Below are 23,852 nucleotides of genomic sequence, written 5' to 3' on the forward strand. Positions count from 1 at the left end.
CGTGGATATTGACTGCTGATTAGAATGAATGGTATTTAAAGTAAAATTAATGACTTGCACAAAAGAAATGCCGGAAAAATAATGAAAACAATTAATATAACTGATATTTATCACTCTCATTAACAATGAAACTAGAACAAACAAAATTCCTGTGAATGTCACGCCGATCGAAGAGGTATAATAAAAACTTGCACGCGTGTTAATAATAGAAACTTTACTTTAAATGAAATTAATACCCAGCCAATAGTTCTCTAATGTCTAGTCTCACTGGTACTCAGTAACATTATCTCGCTTAGCATCGCTGCATCCACCGAGCCTTTAGGCAAATATAATTGGCTGTGACGTCACTAATTTACTACTATCTTTTGTGTGTTTGTAATGCAATTTTGCCGTGGTGTAGTTCAAAGGCTTCTTTGTGCAATGCGTTACCATAACCACTAAATATTTGTTTCTCCTCAGAAGCCATAAATAAGAACGAAACAAAGTTTGGGTTTCATATTTCCGTCTTCAAAGGCTCCGAGAAGTGGTAATTAAACCGCCAATAACTTAGAGAAGTGTGGAACACGCGCTACGTGGCAAACCGCAAAGCATTCCTATAGAGCCACAAATGAGAAATCTATAAGCTAGTGGTGTTGAGTAATTAGAGGTGTGCTGTCTCAACTGTGCGACGGTACATTTGGACAGTGGAGACGGAATTATATCATCATTACTGGTGTAATGGTCAGTCATTATAATCATGTGATTCTAGTGTGTAAAGCACAAGTTGCGGTTCACTTAGGGCCGCTGTCACTCAGTTCATGTTAGCACCAGAGGACTTTAATGTTTCCATTTACTGCCCAACATTAATCTTGAGTATAGAGATTAGTTTAATTTCAACGACAGGTGGCACAATAAGATAGAAACTCATTTATCTTTTGATGCACTGCCAAGCAATCACACCATTCAGTCTAGACGCATCACCAGATAGATATTTTGTAAAATATATTTAGAAATATGTACAGAATTATTTTCTAGGTTCCATAGATTGGATTGATGCAATTTAAAGGGAAATTGGAGCAACAAATTGAGATCATTTGGATCCATTAGGGAAATTTCGAATCGTTTATCTTCTGATATCCAAAATCGTATACTTTTAGACATTTACAGCCATCTTTAAGATGGCTGTAAATCTGGTATTATTGTTATTAAGTAGGCTTTTAGTGAATCTGCTTGCTGAGTGGGTGGTGTCTCCTTTTGGAGGGGGCTCTAAGGGGTTTAAAAAGTTCCATATTTGGTTGCTTTTTTAACCTGGTCAGTCCACTGTATTTGTGTGTTATATATGTCTTAACAATTTGGAAAGTTGTGTTAAAAATGTCGCCATGTTCATAACAATATGAACTACTGAAAGAAATGTCAAATTAATTATTGAATTGTCATATTTAACACTACGTTTTTAATGCATACGCTATTTAGTTAAGATGTTTGCATAAAAGTTGTTTATAAGTTGATTTGTCGAGATTAGTTTACAAATATCGCCCAAAGACAAGTAATTCGAATAAGAAATAATGTTTATATTTAATATATACGAAAGAGTTTTACACAATATTAGGTGTCGGTCTGGATGACCAGTGGACAATGTCCCCGTTTTATAATCAAATGGATGTGATTTCGAGTTCCATTGTGGGATGGGTATTTCTGAATGTCATCAATCCAACCCTCAATTCACTCCCGTCATTAACTGTACTCTAGTCTATAAATTTTCGTAGGTGAAAGTGTCAAAAGATACTACAATTATGAGCATTACATGTTTCTTTATCCTCATGAAAAAAAGTTTTTTTTAGAAGTACAAAGTACAGTATTTTTTATCCAGTTTGATTTTGATGACATTCTAGTAAAATTCAATTTAAAATAAATTTTTGCAAATAAATGTTAAGTTCGTGGAGGAAAGAAAGGGGAAAATTCCCTATACGTAGATGGCGGATATAATCTGTGAATATTTTCAAACTGCCATCCAGGTATTCGCTTTACCATCGACAGAGAGAGGTTATTTGTCACCAATGGATTAACTGATGTCAAGAGTCTATAATAAAGACAGCGGTGTTATTATTTCGTTAGCACCTAACTGTGACAGAGTTCAAGTTGTTTGGGGAAAGTCTCTCACTCGAATAACAGCGGACGTGTGCGAGATAATAAATCGGGGTTCGTAGGTGGTTGATCATAGACATCACATTTTATTAAGGGTCAGGATTTTGCTGTCAACATTGACAAGTGGCATTTTTATCTTTCCACAAGAAACAAAGCATTGAAAGGTCATGAACTTTTCGCAAACCACAAAAGAAGGAAAATAAAATTGCAATACTCACAGATGCATTTATTACATTCCCTAAGTGAAGTTCTTCTTAAGAATTTATGGCTGTCGTACGTTCGCTGAAAGCAAGACGTTCAGCAAGAATAGCGTGTGATCAGACCTAACCACTATTGATCGCTTCTCAGTTTAATGGGTGCAAACCCACACGCCTTTTTTTTTTAATTTTTTTTTTTTTTTACTCCCGTTCAAGGGGTTTTAAATCTAGTTGTAGCTAGTATTTGAAATTTAAAAATCATTTCCAATAATTATACCGTGGCAATTAGGCATTGCTCAATGATTATGCGTACTTTATGAATAAAAAAGAAATAAAATAGCAGTTAAATTATAAGAAATGTCAGAATGGAAATTATCAACTGGAGTATGGCACGGCTTCTTTATATAACTGCGTGTATATATATATATATATATATATATATATAAATGGATTGGACATCTAAATCGAATGGAGTATACACACATAAAAATAGTGTAAAATAAATAATATAACATAAATGGGGGAAAAAATTGGAAAACCAAGAAAGCCGATGCATAAGGCGGAACATTCCCCAGCATGTGCCCAGGCCAGTCAATGGAAAAGGAAACGTAACCCACCAGTGAAACAATATTCTAGTGTTAAACAGAAAAACAACGAACTGTTTGTAATGTGTGTGACGGGAAGTATTTTTAGTACATCAGTATTTCAGACAGATTTCAAGATGGAATAAAATCTTAAAACATTTCTTCGGAAATATAATTACAAGAGTGATTGCTTCACAGATAAACGTTTCTTAAATTATAGTTCTTGTGAAGTCGAAGGCTTCTATTTATAGTTTGAATATAAACTATAAATAGTTTATATGATAAACTTAATTATTTACAGTTTATTTCTTACCTTCAACCTATCCACCGTATGTTAGAATACTGTAGGACTTGAAGTTAACACTAATGGATTTTTCCACCTCACGCGCGACCAAAAATTATGAACTTTGCCGAATAGTTCACAGCGTAAGGTATGAAAGAGCTTAAATTTACGGCAGATCATCTTTATTTTGTTGGAATACGATAAAGGTTTTCGATCTTCTATGAAATGAACTATTTGCAAACCTGCAGTAGCGTCACCTGTTGGTAGCTCAAACATTGAAACATACCGATGAGAGAAATTAAACGTAAATATTTCTAAATACTCAATTTATGCAAATTAATTTATGATTTGCGAAATATATTCGGACACACGAGTGTTTTAAATTTCATTTTTAGCTCATTGTTTGATGGACGAGCGGATTCAAATCATATCTTAATAACAGCACGTGTTTAAATGTGATATTGTCAGGGCTATCGCCAGATTAGATCCCGCCCCCCAAACAAACAATTAAATATACCAACCTAATGGATTATAAGACAAAAATATAAGAAAATCTCCAATTGCTATTTTGGTTTTATTACAAGAGACACATTAATGCAAAAGAATTACATAATAATATTAATTAAATGTTTACTCTACGGGGATATCGCACAATAAAACTGTTTTTAAGCTCTTCTAAATTTAAATTATAAGCTACGTCCAGCTCTTATGATATACTTGTTAAACCAACCAATCTTTCTTGGGTAATTGCTGTTCGCAAATAATTTTTAATCACTTTAAGCTTGGAAAAACTTCTTTCCGCACTTGCTACGCTAACAGGAATTATTAACAATATCCTTAGGGGGCGGGGTTACGCTGGAATAAATTTCTACAAGATTTTGCTTGACGAGGACCACTTTTCTCTTGTATTATTTTTCAGAGAATTTTTAATTCTTCAAATAAATCTATTGCATCTACATCAGATGTAAAATAATTTGTTGCCCTAATACGGCGCCTACCCCAATATCGCTGAACGAGCGCCCTTAATTAAGCGGCGCCGTGAAGCAGGCTGCCTCTATGCTACACTCTGTCGACGGTATTGGATATTGTGATAAGCATCATGTTACGAAATTTATACATTCGCACTTAAAATCTAAGATAATGTCTTGTTGGTTTAAAACTTGTTAGTAATATAAGCACTAGGATGTCTGTTAAGAATTTCTGAACGCAAACGAAATAGTTTTCTTACAATATTTCTTGAAAAGTATTAAGAATGGGGTTGTCAAACCGATCAATGAACATTTACAATTCGATAGGTTCCCACAGATTTCAGAAATGGTTCTAGGTTTCGATAAAAGAACCAGGCGTAGCATTTTGATTTATCTTTCATTACATCCTATTGTAAAACGTGTAAGTTTTACGATTTTGATATCAATCTTGGCCAGAAAAATTGTGTGGCCATATCAGGAACTTGAACTATTTATTAGTTACATCTAAGAAAATAGGAATAACTTCTTTAAAATATAATATTTGTCTTTCCTAGATGATTGATAAAAACCTATTATCTTCCTCTCCCTGCATTATTATCGCTTATATGACTTTGGAAAACAAGAAAGTCGCAATTCTAATTCGGGTGGATTGGTGATTAAGATAGGAAAGGAACTTTGGACTATTTAATAAGACGTGCAGGACTGCAATTTATTGCCAAATTACTCATGTTTATTTTACCGGAAAGAAGGGGTGGGTTGTAAAACGCCAAGTTTCCTCTCTGCTTGCTTTCCAGGTCATAGTTTGTGTACATCATTTATTGGCAGCATTGCAGTTTCACCTTCGGCATCGTTTCGAGTGAAATGTGGTTCGTGTCGCGATGTATTGTAGGAATTTCCTTCATACATAAAACATCTCCCCATAGCAGCGAGGTTTTTTTTTTTTTTTTTTCGTTTTGCCATCATAGAAAGTCCACCCTTTGGATATGAGCGGTATAAGTGCGGTGATCAGTTTTATAGCTGCTTGCAACTTTCAGGAATTACTAGCCATGTCCTATAATATCATTGATGCCTTGGTCTTGCACGCGGAAAGGTTGGCAATGTAATACCGCGTATAGCTAACATTATAACTTGTCTTGCGGTATATTATTACACAAATGGTAAAGTTAGTGGTATTAATTTTAATTCGCGAAGAATATACTGGCATCGTGTGTTATTATTTCAAGTACAGTATTTTAATGTTTGAGATATAAACAATTTCCACTAAATATAAAATAAAACAAAAATAATCGCGAAATCTTTAGATAAAATCGTTTAAGTGATCAATTGCATTGTTTTGATATAACTTTATATCTTCATCAAAATTACGCACCAGACAGCTGGATGAAATTTATTAGCACAAGTCTGTTTTGATAACATTTAAAAACTACAAGGTGACTGATCACTAATCTCAGTTGGAAAATAGAAAAGCAAGTTAATTCCATATGCCTCATATTACTAATAACAAGTAAAAAGCAAAAGCTTTTAACTTGTTGAAATTGATTGGGGATGTGAATTCGCATGTACCTCGGATAAATTTAATTAATTGGCTTGACATCTTCAACAACTACATAGCATGTATATTATTTCATACTATTTTATGATCTTATTTAATATTAATTAGAATTTCTCATAAATTTTGTTAACTATACACTCACACCAAATATTTATTATTTTCTCATATTTAAAAAAAAAAAATTGAAGTATAACTGGCTACATAAAATCGATCAATCGACCGTGAGATGCGGTGATTGATTAATTCAATCCAATACCCTTGGAGGGTAATGGATGGCAATGCTGTAGCAAATGAAGTTCTAACTGAGGCTCGGTTATTGCTGTTACCCTCCTGCCATGATCAGAGCTTTAATTGCTCAATAACACCTTATCCCTACACTGTCTCTACAGATAACGGGGAAGATAAAAAGCATTCTTGCTTCGCCCCTCTAAGCCAGTCCTTATAAGGATAAGGACTACATCAAATTGATATGATATATATATATATATATATACAGGGTGTTCGGGATAAATTTGACATATTTATAATTAATTATATTTTTCCGTAAGTTACATGTATTAATACACACTTCTCTTCATTTAAAAGTTTGGACCCTTCTTCATTCATATACAAGATGTCAGAAAGGATGGATAGCTGGAACCCACCTGAATCATGGAAGAGAATAACTTGTATCATGATGATTCGTGCCCGCCATCAAAATAAGGATATTACGACTGCTGCCCAATGCTCCCTGAATACAGTAAAAACAATCAGGCATGAACTAGAGACTTGCAATGGTGACTACGAGGATGTAGCAAGAAGAAAGATCCCTAGCAGACGATCTGATTGCGTTCGTACAGCAGAATTCCTCGCAAATCTGCAGGAACAGGTGTTGAAGAACCCTGGCATTGGAATTCGGGCTTTGTTCGTGGAGTTGCTAACTGTAGTCAAGCCCTGGATAACAAGGGTAGCCAATGGTAGGCCGTATGTATGGCAGCAGGATTCGGCCCCTTGCCACACCTCTGGGAAAAGTCAAAAATGGTTGTCTGAAAATTTCTACGACTTCACCAGTCCAAATGTTTGGCCTCCAAACTCCCCAGACCTTAACCCCATGGATTATTTTGTATGGGGCGCAGTTGAAAAAGACACCAATCGCACTTCCAGTAATACAAAAGCCCAGTTAATGGATAAAATTAAAACAGTTTTTGCGGCCCTTCCCAGGGAGACTGTAGCATCAGCTTGTTCGAGGTTCCGAAGCAGAATTGAAGCTGTGATCGATGCTAATGGTGGTTATTTTGAGTAAATCTTGTTGATAGTATTGTAATTAACTCTGCCTGTAATGTTTTTTTGTCAATTCATTAAATTTAATAGATACAAAGAAGATTTTCTTTTTCCTTACGAAACTGTCAAATTTATCCCGAACACCCTGTATATATATAACTGGCTACATCAAATCAAATTGATATGATATATTATATTATATGATGTTTTTTTTTTGTCCGGTTGTATTTTTTCAAATTAAAAAAATAAGAAAAACTGATATTGTGGCAACACTGACAAACTGCAAATGGTCACAAATGTATGTAGGGATACAAATGATCTTTCAGCATTCATTTAATACTTTCCCTCAAATATCATAATTTATTAAAGTAAACCAATAATCGATTACATTTAGAACCATGGAAATGACTTCCTAATTATAATTCTTACACTACCATTAAAATTGTATTGTTATTGGCATTACTGCGCTAATTATCATAACATTAGCGGTTTTCCTTTTCGCTTTTTCCATTTTATCTATTAGATTCGGAAAACTCGGTTCCAATCCTGTCTAAGAAATCAGTAAGTAACATTTATTGATGATTTTTAACTTAGAGTTATCCTGTATCTTAGGTAAGTAGGTTTGGAATATAACTTCAAAAATGTGGTTTTTTATTCCACATATCCGATAGACTGGTCATAGAACACACCATATGTGGACATACTGCTCTATCATATAATAAAAATTAGAATTATATATAAATAAAGACATGTTACTTGATCTTAATAGACCATTAGCTTAATACATGAACAAAGCATGATATTATTATGCTGGAGTATGACTTTGAATTAAATTTATTTTCCTATGATCATATATACCACTATCGGATCGTTATATACTTACTAAGGGGCTGTGCATGGATCCCATTTAATAATAATTTTTGTAAAGTTATTAATAGAAGCTAATCAAAACAATTTATTGAATAATTTTAATTATAATTACTGATATTTAAATAAAGGAATAGTTATTAACATTTTCATTTATTTATACACCATTTGTTAATTATTATCCTTTTAAATTAAATAGACTAAAATAATCTTTAAGCGATAAATGAGCCTGGATCAGGGGAATCAATCTCAGTCGACCGTGAGATGCGGTGATTGATTCATTCAATCCAGTACCCTTGGAGGGTAATGGATGGCAATGCTGTAGCCAATGAAGTTCTAACTGAGGGTCTGCTATTGCTGTTACCCTCCTGCCATGATCAGAGCTTTAATTTAATAGCTCATTAACACCTTATCCCTACACTGTCCTCTACAGATAACGGGGAAGATAAAAAGCATTCTTGCTTCGCCCCTTTAAGCCAGTAAGGATTTAAGCGATGTAAAATAAAATAGTGTATTGTAATAGAATTTATATTTGTAAAAGGCTATTTTTCAGTATTTAATGAAATTTCTGGAAAAGTTAATGATCAGTTGACATTGCAAGTATTCATGGGTTCCGTTGTACCCCTTATTTGGTAGGGTTCAAGTAGTTACAAATATCCATACTAGTATTATCCATCTACATGTAGAGCTAGAAGAAGATAACCTCCATCCACAACTAAAATGGGCTTCTTCTAAAATTGGATATTAATAATTTCATCATTTTTTCTTGCCCTCAGGACGATGGAATTCATTTAAATATTTTACATTATGATAACGAGTCCATGAAATGAGAGAGAGAATAAAAAAGGCAAATATCTTACAAACTTAAGAAACTTCGTAAAGATAGGATATTGTTCCATAAAGCAGAAGATTTATGCACTTTATTGAAAAGCCGGCAATGGAAAAACAGGCAAGTTTTAGAATATTTCGAATAGAAAAACTTCGAATTAATCTAAGAAACACACAAAGGAGACCCACAATAAAGCTAAAGCATGAGAGTTTGGAAGGCATAACAAATTTGCAAGATAACTAACAGCATCCAGTGATTGTAACAAGAAACTTTGTTCGTATCTCCATGGACACACTGAATTGCATTGCAGCCCGCTTCAATACACTCAATTTAGTTAAACGACGCTTCGGACGAATGTAAACAGCGATCCTCCCTACGCTGGAAAGTTTGCACAAGTGGTTACAACACACTGTGTTTGACAGATCAGATTGGACCGTCATTCTGTAGTGGAATATGAAACAGACCGCTTGTAGATAAGAGGATTGAAATGTGCTGTTTCTATGCCTGAATTTAATAGATGTCCAGAATATAGCTGCCAGATATTTTCTGTGTGATGGTGTCGGAAAATAACTTATGCGTCTCTTTTCAAAATCCCTTGTTACCCGCTGCCCATTTTGTATGAAAGCAATTGAATTATTCATTAGGAGAAGAATATTATGTTTTCAGATGAGACTGGCAGAGAATTATGGAGCCCAAGATTAATATTTTCAAAGAAATAATAGAATTGGTCTCTTTATAAATAGCTTGGTATTCCTAGGATTGCTAATGGACAAGTCAGACTCGCTTACGTCAGCCATAAAGATGGCGCAGCATCCACTAACTAACCACTATAGAATAAAACTAAGTATAAAAAATCAGAATTCCATTAAGCATAGAAGAAATCTGTAGAGAATAATGGTATTTTAATAATTGACATAAGCTATAAAAAGAGGATAATGTGATTTTCTAGAGTCATTATTATCATAATGGGATTTGAACACCTGCACGAAAATCTGGATTTCTATTTTATTTTGTGCACACCAATGGCAATTGATTATTGATCCTTCAAATGCGGTTTATTGCACTTAACGATTTTTTTTTCAAGGTATGACAAACTTTACATTATAATGAATATGTAAGGAACATTGTTCCGGTTCACTTGATCCTTTTTACTAGCTAATGAATGCCTAGTTTAAAGGACTTCAACTCCAAAATTGAATGTTTACCGCTATGTTGGATATTACGTTGACAACTATGATTGATTTACTTGTTAAATTGAGATACATTATAAAGATAATCTCAATTCTCGCTAAACTAGAAGTGATGATAAAAGATGTATGAAATAAATTGGATTGAAAAGAGTGAAATAGAATTATTGTTAAGATTACTATCATTGTTCTGGTTATTTGCTGTGAATGATTCTATTTAAATCTTTGGGGAGAGATAGAAAATGAATGCCGATCTTTGTAACAAGAGAATTTTCTGAATTCTCTTGTTAAAAAGATCGGTATTTATTTGTTCTAAATCCTGTAATAACCACTGAAAAATTAAATTATCAACCTCTTTTAGAAAACTAAAATTTTTATAAAAGTTGAAACCATTTTAAGTGGAAAAACTAATTTAGGATCAATGTGGAGTATTTAAGATATAATTTAAGGTCAATTTTGACGGAAAAATATATTAAATGAGATGCATTTAACGAACTGATTTTTTTATAAACCAAATTATTACTTGTTTGAATAGAGGATACTCGACAGTTGTTTTTTGTAAGGCAGCTGTAGGGATAAATATACTTCGGTGACCATAGGATGAGATTTACATAATGTCACTGGTCGTACCCATCACCTTTCATATAACAAAATGTACGTGGATGTTCTATAAGGTTGATGTAAGAACGCCAGAACAAAGTCTTTGGCATTGGGACTTATGAACGCGAACGAAAATAAACATATTCATTTATTAAAAGAAAGAGCCAAAAGGCTTCAGTTCGGCGATGCGAATTTTATAAAAATCAAGTGAATAATAAATCCAGCATTATTTAAAAGCCGAATACAGAAACTATAAAAGTTTCGTATGCAATTTGACCAGAGAGCTTACGGGAATACACTCGCCGGCATTTTACGAGTTGCCTAGCCGGACCTTATAGGTGACACGATCACTATGCACAAGCGTCCTAATATTCGCTTCCTATTGGTCCATTTTGATCAATGGATAAATTTCTTAAATGCCGGTGAGTATATCCTCGTGGGCTCTCTGGTCAAATTTCATACGAAACTTTTATAGTTTCTACATTCGGCTTTGAAATAACGCTGGATTTAATATTCACTTGATTTTTTTATAAAATTCGCATCGCCGAACTGAAGCCTTTTGGCTCTTTATTTTAGTAAATATTTTTACGCAGCGACTGAGAGAGTACGAAAAATACACTTCTCCGACGTTTGAAGTTCTTTAGCACTGAAAGAGAGTTTTTGCTCTCTTTAGGTTTTTCTTGTTCTGTGATGAAAACGAACCAGTTGGAAACAGCTGTCGGGCCAGTAAAATTTTATCAAAATGGACCAATAGGAGGCGAATATATGGACGCTTGGGCATAGCGATAGTGTCACCTATAAGGGCCGGTTAAGGCAACTCATAAAATGCCGGAGCGTATTCCTAAAAGTTCTCTGGTCAAATTTTGTACGAAACTTTTATGATTTCTGTGTTTGGCTTTGAAATAATGCTGGATTTAATATCCACTTGATTTCTATAAACATATTCATTACTGTACAGTGCATTCCACATCTGCTTTGCATTGGTGAGGACAGGTCACTCTGAATTGCTGAAAAGTGTCTGCTGTCGACTCTAATGGCTGTTATGACCTTTGCCATAAATCGATTTTATGAGCCATGATAAACTGGGGGTGCAAAACATTGGGATCCAAAGTTTAAGTATGAAGAAATTTCGGGTGCGGGGAGTTAAAACATAAAAAGGCCAGTGCTGCTCCACTTCAAGATGGGCGTCCGCAGATTGGGACAAACGGGGCACTTACCCGTCCTCCCCGAATCTACTTGTAAACAATAAAATTAAATAAAAATTTATAGATGTAATTATTTGTCTCCAAGCTTTGCTCCCCCCCCCCTACACACACACCAGGAAAAGTTTCTGCCGACGCCCAAGCAAGCAAGTATATGATTCACCAATTAAGGATAACTTTCGTTTATTCCAATGGAATCCAACATTTAAGTGCTTTTCCTTAACGTCAGAAATTGCATTTTGGGTCCAAAAAAAAAAAAAAAAAAAAGTCTATCTTAATTAATCTGTTTTGTAAGACGTTTTCCCAGAATAAGTTGTGACCAAAAGAAAAAATCTTAACAGCGCATTATTAAAGCGAGAAGTAGAAACACAACACTCAACTTGTATATCACATGAAATCTCCCTTTGAGAAGATTTGGTTTGGCACCCACTCCATCACTGCAGATGGGGGCGAGCAGGAAATAGATTGAATGTACTTGCCTTGTCAGCAAACGATTTAAAAGCTGTGCCATGTCCATTGATCAGAGAATAACCCTTGTCTCAATTCGACCATTTGAAATGATAAAATTACTATTGGGAGAAGAAACACCAAGGGAAACATAAAAATGAATTATAACTCCATAAAAGAAAACGCAATTTAAGTTATAGATTCATCATTAAGATATAGAAGTAAATATCTGGAAGATTGCATTGAACAAACGTTTTCTGTTTGGACTTATCTCCGAATGGAGTAATATTGAAGTAGGCAAACGATACCATATCACGTGTATCGCGACTTGATTTGTGAATAAAAATGAAAATTAGTCCTTAAAAGAACTGGCTTAAAAAGGCGAAGCAAGAATGCTTTCATATTCCCCGTTATCATAGAGGACAGAGCTTGTATAAAGCTCTCATCATTGTAGGAGGGTAACAGCAATAGTCCTTATAAGGACTGGCTTAAAGGGGCGAAGCAAGAATGCTTTTCATCTTCCCCGTTATCTGTAGAGGACAGTGTAGGGATAAGGTGTTATTGAGCTATTAAGGCTCTGATCATGGCGATAATTAAGTAAAGCCAACTAAAAAATTAGTTAGGACGATCCCTAGACCACACGATAGTGGCCGAAAGACCGTCCAACTCAACCTTGGCTCCACTCAGTAACAGGTTCCCCTACTACCGAGCAGAACCGCTCATATTCCAGGGAAAGGCATCCACCGACAAAGCCCCTCAGCGGGCCGTGCCGGAGAACACCCTCCTCGGAGACTCATTATGCACTCCCAGGCAAACCTCCTCAACTCTAAACCCCCTCACCGGGAGCAAAATTCCGGAAGAAACCTGAGAAAGCAAAACTCTCGAAACACTGCATCCATTTAGTCGCCTCTTACGACATGCTTGGATTTGCATTCGGGCTATTCTTATCCCGGCCACCACAGGAGGGTAACAGCAATAGCTGAGCCTCAGAACTTCATAGCCTTGTAGTCCTTATAAGGACTGGCTTAAAGGGGCGAAGCAAAAATGCTTTTCATCTTCCCCGTTATCTGTAGAGGACAGTGTAGGGATAAGATGTTGTTGAGCTATTAAAGCTCTGATCATAGCAGGAGAGTAACAGCAATAGCCAAGCCCCAGTTAAAACTATATTGGCTACAGCATTGCCATCCATCACCCTCCAAGGGTATGGTGGATTTTTTTCACTCGATTTCCTTGATCTGTTTCTACTCGTAGAACTTCATAGCCTTATCCTTATAAGGACTGGCTTAAAGGGGCGAAGCAAGAATACTTTTCATATTCCCCGTTATCTGTAGAGGACAGTGTAGGGATAAAGTGTTATTGAGCAATTAAAGCTCTGATCATGGCAAGAGGGTAACAGCAATAGCCGAGCCTCAGTTAGAACTTCATTGGCTACAGCATTGACATCCATTACCCTCCAATTATTGAATTAACTTCATAGTCCTTATTGGGCTATTAAAGCTCTGATCATAGCAGGAGGGTAACAGCAATAGCCGAGCCTCAGCTGGAACTTCATTGGCTACAGCATTGTCATCCATTACCCTCCAAGGGTATTGGATTCTGTATATCTGTCATGAACTTCATAGTCCTTATACTTATAACGACTGGCTTAAAGGGGCGAAGCAAGAATGCCTTTCAAATTCCCCGTTATCTGTAGAGGACAGTGTAGGGATAAGGTGTTTATGAGATATTAAAGCTCTGATCATGGCAGGAGGGTAACAGCGATAGCCGGGTTTCAGTTAGAACTTCATTGGCTACAGCATTGTCATCCATTACCCTCCAAGGGTATTGGATTCTGTATGTCTGTCATGAACTTTATAGTCCTTATAAGGACTGGCTTAAAGGGGCGAAGCAATATTGCTTTTCATATTCCCCGTTGTCTGTAGAGGACCGTGTAAGGATAAGGTGTTATTGAGCTATAAAGCTCTGATCATGGCAGGAGGGTAACAGCAATAGCCGAGCCTCAGTTAGAACTTCATTGGCTACAGCATTGCCATCCGTTACCCTCCAAGGGTACCAATTTTAGTCGCCTCGTACGACATGCATTAGCTACATTGGTGCTATTCTTATCCCGGCAACCACACGGGGAGAACTTCATAGCCTTATAGTCCTTATAAGGACTGGCTTAAAGGGGCGAAGCAAGAATGCTTTTCATCTTCCCCGTTATGTGTAGCGGACAGTGTATGGATAAGATGTTATTGAGCTATTAAAGCTCTGATCATGGCAGGAGGGTAACAGCAATAGCCGAGCCTCAGTTAGAACTTCATTGGCTACAGCATTGCCATCCATTACCCTCCAAGGGTATTGGATTCAGTATATGAATCTAGACTCGAACTTCATAGCCGAGTCTCCTTAAGCTTTTATTTTTATTTGATACAAAATTTAATTTGGTTTGATAGTATTCAGAAATAAGTAAAGAAAATAATGCCTAAAATTATAATTTAGGAAAGTAAATTATGTTTTTTATAAGGATTGCATTAAAGTTGTTAATTTATATTTAAGTCAAAAAAAGGTTATTTAATTTTAAAGATTTTTACTTAAAATATTCAAGACACATTTTATGCTAATTTACCAACAATCTCTATGGTTATTCGCATTCGGTTTGTTGAACATATTCAGATTACTGAATAATTCACACTAGTTGTTAGCAAAGACTTCTACAATGAATTAGTGAACATTTTCCCAAATTTTCTCTTGAGGGTGTTGAAATCTACTATTTCAGCTGGTGATTTAGATCATTTTTCATCCGGTATAGGATTTACTCATTGGTGGGGTGATGTAAAGCATGAGTGGGAATACCAAGAACTACAATCCCTTAAAAGCAGTGAAGTCAAGAGTCCATCCTGCCCTCGTGCAGTGGTGGAGTGGTAAGTGATATTAGAGAGAATTTAACGTCTCTTTTTGCTCAGTTTATAACAAATCCCTACAACATTCTTTCTGCTAGTATATTCAGGAGATTTGAATGCATTTTCCGTGCTTTCTGGTTGGGTGGTTTGCACAGCGTGAAGCCATTAAAATGGCTCATCCACACAGCGGGATTCGTGTAAGTGATCATGTCACGTGTTGCAAAATTATGCCATATCGCGTCGAATTTGTTATGACATGTACGTTAAGGTCAGCGAGCTATTCAATGAAACCGTTTCAGGTCAGTGTAGCCCCTGACTTCAGTCATCGTTCCGACTGTCATGCAGAATTCAGCTTGGATGACAGCTGTCTGAGGGATGACATAATTAACGGATGACACCTTCTGTCGAGTGACAGCTTCCAGTTGTGTCCATCCTTGCGGAATGGGTGCGCTAATAAAGGCGAGCTTGGAATTGGTGTGTTGGACGCGAAGACGATAATGTACCGTTGGGAAAACAACTATTTGAGCATCTTTCTGCGCACAAATTGGAATGAGTCTGCGCAACTCCGAGATGATGCTAGCACAGTACAGGGATAAGATGGCATAGTGTGATAGCATAGACTTCGGTTTTTTTTTTCCCACAGATTCGTTTTCATTGAATGATGTCCCATTAAGGACAACAGGAATATTTTAAATATTTTTAACTTACACTACGTAGTCGATCTTAAGAGAGGTGACATTTTTTTTCTTCCCGAAACATTTATTTCTCAAAATAGACAAAGTCACACCATTGTGAATATGTAAGTGGCAGACTTAATGCTCTTGATTCGATGCTAAATATAAATAAACCCTCGAAGGAAGCAATCAGTAAGATTCATTCAATAGCTGAAATTCCCCAAGTTCTGCTTAAAACTATATTATATACTGTCACTAAAATTCGGATTTTTTTCCCAAATAATTTAGTACTGGGTATCGTTTTTTCAACCAGTGGTATGTTTGTGGTGAGCGTATTGAAAATGACTTGGAATCTAACCTCAACCATACAGAGAAGACTATCGCTTATTAGGTGATAGTTCGGCGATAAGGAACTATTTTCTTTTTCTTATAGTCCTTATAAGGACTGGCTTAAAGGGGCTAAGCAAGAATGCTTTCATATTCCCCGTTATCTGTAGAGGACAGTGTAGGGATAAGGTGTTATTGAGCTTTTAAAACTCTGATCATGGCAGGAGGGTAACAGCAATAGCCGAGCCTCAGTTAGAACTTCATTGGCTACAGCATTGACATCCATTACCCTCCAAGGGTATTGGATTGAATGAATCAATCACCGTATGTTTAAGTAAAGGTGAAATCTCAAAAAATCGGATGATCTCTGGGCCACTCCATAGTGGGCGAAAGACCGTCCATATCTCAGCGTTGGTTCCACTCAGTGACGGGCTCCCCGACCACCGACCAGAACCGTTCAAATTCCGAAGAAAATAATTCACCGACAAAGCCCCTCAGCGGGCCGTGCCGGAGAACACCTTCCCCGGAGACTCAAAGTGCTCCCTTAAGGCAAAAACCCCAAGAGAGCGAACTCAAAAACTCATCGCCCAAGGGGGCAACAGCCGAACCTCAGTTAAACTTCATTGGTACAGCATTGCATTGTTGCCATCCATTACCTCCAAGGGCATTAATAATAATAATTTGTGAGTTCAACAAATCTTCATCATCGGCCTGTAGAGTAAGATAGACTGAGAGTCAGCAGATAGTGGGAGAGGAAATAAAGATAGAGTGCATAGTAGTAGGGTAGGTAAAAGAGGCCTCAGTTGACCTGTTTTAGCTGTTTGCCCCCCCCCCCCCCCCCCAGGGGCGATTCTAAAACGGTCATTGATTTTTCACTTTAGAAGAAAAAGGAAAAATCCTAAAAAGGAAACATGGAACAAAAACAAAAACATGAAGTACAATGAAAATAAAACTATATAGAAAGAACTGGAAACCAAAAAAGATGGGGGGAAAAGGGTCTGGCCTAAGTGATGCAGCTCTCAAGAAGCTGCACCGCCTCGCTGTAGGCCTTCGCCGCTCAGGTTCTTAGGCCATCCCCCACCTGTTGGAACTAGAGAGCTATTGCTGTGGACAGGAAACCATGGGATGGTTATTGTGACTGTCGCTTTTTGTGGGCAGTCGTTATTCTTTTAGCCACCTCACTTCCCTTGGCCATGTCTAATTTGGAGAGAGATGAAGAACGCCGATGCCGCCGCCTCGTCTATGTCCATGGCTAGCTGTACTTGCTCAGGGGTGATTTGGCTGATGTCTTCAACAAATAAGTCACCCCATTTTGCACTAACTACGTTTCGACCATATTTCCCAGTGAGGAGGAGCTCAGGTTCCCCTATTCTCACTATTGCGTCTTGAAATTTTCCTGCCACCCCAGGGATACCTTTAACTAGATGCTTTAGAGTCTCCCCTGCTTTTGCATGAGGAGTCTCCAATTCTTCTGTTTCTGCTGGTTTTATTTTTTTCATCTCTTTTTCCTCTGGACTCAGAGGTCTTTTGAAGGGGGCGCTGCTTGCCTCCATGTTTTCTGTTTTATTTACTTTTCCTTCTGCAGTGATTTCATCATGTGACACAGCTTGCTTATTGGCTGTTTCTCGCCTCTTCTCTTTCTTGGGTGGGCAGGCTATGGTTTCTGTGGCGGCTGCCTTTTCTTCTATAGCCGTTATTTTGCCGTATGCCTCGTTTATAGTTGGAAAATCCGTGTTTTCCGACTCTTGTTCTGTAGTAGCTGTAGGCTTCTCTACTGAGGAGACTGTGACTGGTATAATAGGGCATTAATGAATCAATCGCCGCATCTCACGGTCGATTGTTCTTTTCCTGGTTATTTAAAGATAAATATATCTGAGTGTGATATAAGAAAGGTTCAGGTGTCTTAGAAGGACAACGTTGTATTTATTCCCCCCATAAAGGGGGTCATGTCGGAGTAAGAATTTGACAAGCATAGTGGAATTTGAATGTAAGGATGTCTCTCTTTTATTCCTATTACTTAATTTTGGCCTTAAAAATATAAAAAGATATAAGATCCTTAATTATTACGCGCGATTTCTTAGAAGTTCAAGAATAATTTGTATATATAGAGAGTAAGGTGATCAATAAAAATCTCAAACGTAAGAAGACATTACAGAAGACAACAGCGATCATAATTTTCTTAGTGCTTATGAAGGCAATCATTCTTAATAACAGGGTTAGGCACAACAGAGTATTGAGAGATGAGATTATCATCATATGCCAACATAATGTATATAATTGTATGTGAAGTAATCCTTTGATTGTTGATTTTAGGGTTTTAATTTCATTTGTTTTGTAGCAGACAGCAGAATGTTTGAATGTTGTCCTGCAACAGACAGCAAACACTTCAAAAATTTTAGTGTTTGCTGCAAGATACGGATTAAGTTTTAATATTTTCCTGCAACAGGCAACAAATGTTTTGTAGTTACTGCAGCAGGTGCTTTTTTTTTTTTTTTTTTTTTTTTTTTTTGTAGCTGCCAAAATAATTTACACTCCTGCAGCTGGCGAAAAAAAATTGCACTCGCCCAGTAACAGATGGTAACATTTTTTAACAACTCATTAGGTGATAGAACTAATAAGATGCTTCTTCCTCTTTTTTAGACGTGCAGTTTCCTAAAAATATCGCGTAACAACCGATGCTATCATACTTGTGTGAAGTATGCCACCAGAGTGTTAGTAATTTTAATCAATTAGCAACTGGGTGCTAACACTTACTGCTCCGTCTTTACGAAGTAGGTCATGACAGCTTCAAAATGATCGATAGTACATTGATTTTTCCTATAAACGCATCAGACATTTCCATCTCGGGTCAGAATTATTAAAATAGCTCTGTAACGATTAGCAAACATCTGAATTTATGAAAAAAAAAATCATTAGGGTATATCATACCAGCTTAGGAGAGAAAAAAAAAATCCGTTTGGTGCATTCCGTGAATTGACCTCGGGTGTTTTATACGAAGTGCGAACTCCCGTCGGTACAGTTGAACACATAGCGGGCGTAACGGAGAACTGGGTAAACAGACAGACACCAGAAAGTCCACAAAGTGTGTTTAGCGAGTAAAAACAATAATAGTAAGCACAAGTTGAGGTGAGATTTCGATGTTTACATTCAGTGGAAACCATGCACATTGCACTTGCACGAGAGAACGCCAAGACGGCAGATGATTTTGACAGCAGCGTGAGGCATGTTATGAGTAATGACAACCGTTGGTTAGCTGGCGACATATGTCCAACGATTGTCACCAAACCTCCTGCAGCAGGTGACAGATCTGCAGGCGTCACTCCCACGATCGCTAGCAGAGAACAGGAAGAGAAAACGCACAGGAGGATGGAGAAAGACAAATAAGGGAGTCTCCCCATTTGGTAAGCCATTAAACCTGCTTCCGGCGACTTAACTTCAGACTCGGCTTCCCTTGAGGGATTGCTGTGTTATGACAAATGGGATAATCGATACTGGTTAATATGGGTACAGCGGCATAAATGTCAGGGAAAATAGGGAGAGACAAGCAAGGATGGAGAAATAGATGGACTGAAGATGAATAAGGCAGATGTGATGACGTGGATTATTTAGAAGACAAGCGCGTGCGAGCACACGCAGCATCTCTCTTCATATTTATCTACTTCCCCTAAGGATGATTCATCAAACAGAGAAACCAAAAACTTGTTTAAATTTTTCTATTTCAGAACATCCAAAACTTAAATCTTTTCAGAAAAAAGGGCATATTGATTTCGATGTTATTAATTTTTTATTTTACTTCATATTTATAAATTTAGGGACACAAAAACACACGTGTTGAAAAGATTATTTTATTAATTATTAATAAAATAACACTTGACGTTTCGACCTCTGTGTCGAGGTCTTCATCATCAGAAGAATTACCTTTATAAGGAACCAAGCTACATGCTGTAGTCCTGTATACCGGTGAACTAAATCTACGCAGTTAATTAATCCTTTTTCCTAGCCTGACCTCTAGCGATAAAAAATAAATAAAATATAATAAAAAAAAATAAATAAAATACAACTACAATAAACTGCTAAAGTCCTCATGTGTTAATATTTTTCTGGATTTGTACAGTTCTGGTTGTTATAATATGAGTTCTTTCAGTTGCTGTTGAATGTTACAAACACTTCACCAGGTTGTCTTCTTGTAGTGGGATTTTTCTTCGGCTTGTTTAGGGTGTTAAACAGGTTGTAGATGGGTCCTTCACATTCTTGGAATGGTTAGGCCATCGTTTTTGTTGAGATTTGGGTTATGTCTGAGCATTTCACATGACTTGAAATTTTCTCTCAAACCACGTTTTGGTGCGGTGTAGGGACTTGGTATTTTTCCAATCAATTCTGTGGTATGTTTGGAGTGCGTGGTCAGAAAGGCCAGTTTTTCCAAAATGGAGGTATTTAATGTGTCGTTTATGTTCGTCTTGTCTGATTGGGATAGTTCGCCCTGTTTCCCCTATGTATGGTATGTTACATATGCATTGTATTTTGTATACCCCCGGGTGGGCTAAGTGTAGCAAGGGATCTTTAGAACTGAGTAGGTGTCTTAACTTGTTTGGGGGTTTAAAGATGGTTTTAAATGTTGTATTTGCGTAGTGTTCTGTCTATTTTTTCATAAATGCCTCTAATATAAGGAATGGCAATAGCATTCCTGAAATCTTTTTTGTTCTTACTGGTATCTTTATGGAGGATCTTGTGAATAGTTTTTTTTACAATATCCATTTTTTATAAATGTTTGGTCGATGATCTTGTATTCCTAGTTTAAAGCTTGTTCATTAGAACAAATAGTTGGAACCTCTGTGTTTAAGGGTGCTTATGACACCTAGTTTTTGTGTTGGGTGGTGGTAAGAAGTTTTGTGTATGTATTGGCCTGTGTGTGTAAGTTTGCGGTAGACTGAGAAGGAGAGTCAGCCAGAGGGAAGACGTGTGATGAGTGTGTCTAGGAACGGAAGAGAGTTTTTTTTTTTTTTTTTAATTTCAATGGTGAATTGGATACGTTTTGTGTTTTTTGTTTAGGTGGCTAAGGAATGTATTTAGTGCTTCGTGGTTGTGGGGCCAAATGGCAAAAATGTTATCAACGTATCTGAGCCAGATTTTGGGCTTTAGATATGCTGTCTCTAGAGCACGTGTGTGGACGGATTTGATTAATTCAGTTGTTTCCTTTTTGTTATGTTTTGTGGGGTTGTAGTTGACCTTTTGGTAGGTGTTGTGGTCCAATATTAAATGGTTCGTTTTTTCAATGTATGTTGTACGGTCTGAAAAGACAGTGGCATTACCTTTATCTGCTTTCGTAATTATAATGTCTTGGTTATTTTTTAAGGATTTAATTGCTAGATTTTCGGTTTTGCTTAAGTTGCTGCTTAGGTTTTTGTTTGAATTTAGTATACACGATGTTTCCATTCGTATTTTATTAGCTAGATTGGTGGAAAAGGATCTTAAACCTCTCTCTCTATATATGATAAATTTATAAATATGAATGCTGATCACCGTGTAACCTTAAAAGAAAGAAGAAAAAATTTTCCATTTTAGATTGACAGCTTCTTTTACACTGCTTAGAAGAATCAATGCAGTGAATTGGATTTGGGCTCTAATACAAGTAATTAAACTAATCAGTTAATTATTTAGTACTTGTCTTCTTCCACATCAACAAAGCAATATTCTTGATATATATCATCATCAGCTTAACACCCCTTGGATAGTCATAGCCTTCCTCTTGATATATATATATATATATATATATATATATATATATATATATATATATATATATATATATATATACACACACAGCCACAATAGGTAGTTTGATAGCATTTGTTGGAAGTATTTACACTTGGTTATACTATAAATTAAAAACCAAGAAATTATATACTTGGTTTCATCCTTTATCCAAGTGTAAGCAAACTAAGTTTGTGCCTGAAGTATTTTCAGGACAGTGCAACTCGTATATAGAGGCTAATGACTCCACATCGCTTGCCTTAGTGATGTGGAGTTATGCATTATGGGAAGGGTCACTATTAAGTAAGGTAAAGAATTAAATAAAGAATATAATTTCTTGACATATTTAATTTTTTAGCATAATTAATATAAATATTAACTATTTTTAATTTAAAGGATTTTAATTACTAAAAGGTGAGACACCTTTTTAATATTCGTATATGAAAATATGACTTCTGCATTACTTCAATTTTGGTATTAATATACCAGATGACGATTCGTCCTATAATCACCTATGCCTCTCCAGCCTGGAGCCACACCTCTAATACTAACATTATTAAGATACAGCGAGTGCAGAACAAGTGCTTGAGAATGATTTTGAACGCCCCGTGGTATGTTAGAAACAGCCAACTCCACAGAGACACAAATATTCCCTATATTCTCTCTTATCTACAATCCTTAGCTTCCAAATTTTTTCTAAAGACGTCCACACATCCCAACGATTTCGTTCAACAAGCTGCAGCATACGAGCCAACGGACATATTTAAATATAGAAGACCAAAAACTATATTAGCCTCCTATAGCGATACATAATCTCCATGCCCATTCAGGGCGAGCAAACTGCTCGTAAATTTTACCCTCACTGTAACCACGACAGATAGCGGGGAATATGAAAAGCATTTTGCTTCACCCTTAAAGAATAAATGTCAATTGTGAAAATTTGGTATTAATTTTAGCTCAACCAAGAATAAAACTTCTTGATAATTTTAAGATTTGAAGGGTTTGATGGTATATATATATTTCAATGCTGTGCTGGAGTAACTTCGGTAATCATTACTGGCAGAAGAATTTAAGTCCCAATGACGGCATTCTTTAAGTAACAAAGTAAGTATGCCGATGTTCGACCGAATTAGAATGGGTGAAGTTTTCACTCTCGGAAAAAAACACTTTTCAACTAGAAGGTTACCCAGGCAAACCTGCCCTTCCTTGATGTTCGTTTCATATTTCTTAACAAATGATTGCACTTAACGATATACTTAAAAGCACACCGGAATAAATATATAACTTTTTAATTTATTTGCTATTTCCTAGTATGAAAATCTCATCTTCGGGTTGAATTATATTAATATTGAAATTTTTAGAATACAGGAATGAATGAATAAAATAGAGGAAAAGGGTTAATAATCTGAGAATTGTGTTAATGTAATATGTTTAGAAGAAAGTAGAGGAATTAAAAGCCATTTCGGAGTTTCTTCATGGCTCAATTGTGAGGCAGACGCAGTTGAATCCCATCTATGATTACCATACTAAAATCTACAGTCATTGTGTTAGAAAAAGAAATAAAAATCATGGTTAGAAAGGGATTACACTATTAAATAAGGTAAACTAATCTAATTTCCATTACTGTAGACAATGCGATCTTTATCTTAATTGCCTTGTTACTAATCTAACGAAATTCAAATTCCACCAGCAATGAAAAAAATGTGAAATTTCAAATACTTTCTTGGAAATAAGCTCCGTCCCAGTGGTGTCCAATACTTGTGAGAGGGAAATACACCCCGATTTGTAGATATTAACATTCTTACATCGAGTGACTCGTCGGAGTTGTAGATATCACCCTATTTTCATAAACTATATTTTTCCAATGTCATTCTGTTCATATAAGATGTTCCCATCGGTTATGCATGAAATCAAACCATCCCAATAATGTTCATTTGTAACGATCGTGAACTCGTGGCTATCAAGAAGTGGCATTAATTACCTTTCCGTCTACAAAATCGTAACCGCTTCTGTCTTTGATCACGAACATCGAATGTCTTGAAAAATTAGCGCATGGGGAGAGAGAAAATGCCTTTGATCACGCAGATGTAACGACAAAAAAGAGAATGTCGTGCATTT

Source organism: Typopeltis vanoorti, chromosome 14 (assembly GCF_054136105.1).
Source record: "Typopeltis vanoorti isolate ZY-2024b chromosome 14, IOZ_Tvanoo_1.0, whole genome shotgun sequence".
Classification (NCBI taxonomy): domain Eukaryota; kingdom Metazoa; phylum Arthropoda; class Arachnida; order Uropygi; family Thelyphonidae; genus Typopeltis; species Typopeltis vanoorti.